This window comes from Mandrillus leucophaeus, unplaced genomic scaffold, assembly GCF_000951045.1.
Source record: "Mandrillus leucophaeus isolate KB7577 unplaced genomic scaffold, Mleu.le_1.0 Scaffold84, whole genome shotgun sequence".
Lineage (NCBI taxonomy): Eukaryota > Metazoa > Chordata > Mammalia > Primates > Cercopithecidae > Mandrillus > Mandrillus leucophaeus.
The window spans coordinates 1,841,188-1,842,480 of NW_012109141.1; positions in this window are offsets into that span (position 1 = coordinate 1,841,188).

The following is a 1,293-nucleotide window of genomic DNA, read 5'->3' on the forward strand; positions in this document are numbered from 1 at the left end:
CATCAGAGAATACTACAAACACCTCTACACAAATAAACTAGAAAATCTAGAAGAAATGGATAAATTCCTGGACACATACACCCTCCCAAGACTAAACCAAAAAGAAGTCAAATCGCTGAATAGACCAATAACAAATTCTGAAATTGAGGCAGTAGTTAATACCTTACCAACCAAAAAAAATCACAGGACCAGATGGATTCACAGCCGAATTCTAACAGAGGTATAAAGAAGGGCTGATACTATTCCTTCTGAAATTATTCCAAACAATATAAAAATAGAGGCTATTCCCTAACTCATTTTATGAGGCCAGCATCATCCTGATACCCAAACCTGGCAGAGACACAACAAAATAAAGAAAATTTCAGGCCAATATCCCTAATGAACATCGATGCAAAAATCTTCAATAAAATACTGGCAAACCGAATCCAGCAGCACATCAAAAAGCTTATCCACCACGATCAAGTCAGCTTCATCCCCGGGATGCAAGGTTGGTTTAACATACACAAATCAATAAATGTAATCCAACACATAAACAGAATCAATGACAAAGACCACATGATTATCTCAATAGATGCAGAAAAGGCCTTTGATAAAATTTGACACCACTTCATGCTAAAAACACTCAATAAACTAGGTATTGATGAACCAGATCTCAAAATAATAAGAGCTATTTATGACAAAACTACAGACAATATCATACTGAATGAGCAAAAACTGGAAGCATTTCCTTTGAAAACTGGCACAAGGCAAGGATACCCTCTCTCGTCACTCCTTTTCAACACAGTATTGGAAGTTCTGGCCAGGGCAATCAGGCAAGAGAAAGAATAAGGGTATTAAAATAGGAAGAGAGGAAGTCAAATTGTCTCTGTTTGCAGATGACATGATTGCATATTTAGGAAACCCCATCGTCTCAGCCCAAAAACTCCTTAAGCTGATAAGCAATTTTAGCAACATCTCAGGATACGAAATCAGTGTGCAAAAATCACAAGCATTTCTATACACTAATAATAGACAAACAGTCAAATCATGAGTGAACTCCCAATCACAATTGCTACAAAGAGAATAAAATACCTAGGAATAAAACTTACAAGGTATGTGAAGGACCTCTTCAAGGTGAAATACAAACCACTGCTCAGTAAATAAGAGAGGACACAAACAAATGGAAAAACATTCCATGCTCATGGATAGGAAGAATTAATATTGTGAAAATGGCCATAATGCCCAAAGTAATTTATAGATTCAATGCCATTCCCATCAAGCTTCCTTTGACTTTCTTCACAGAATTAGAAAAAA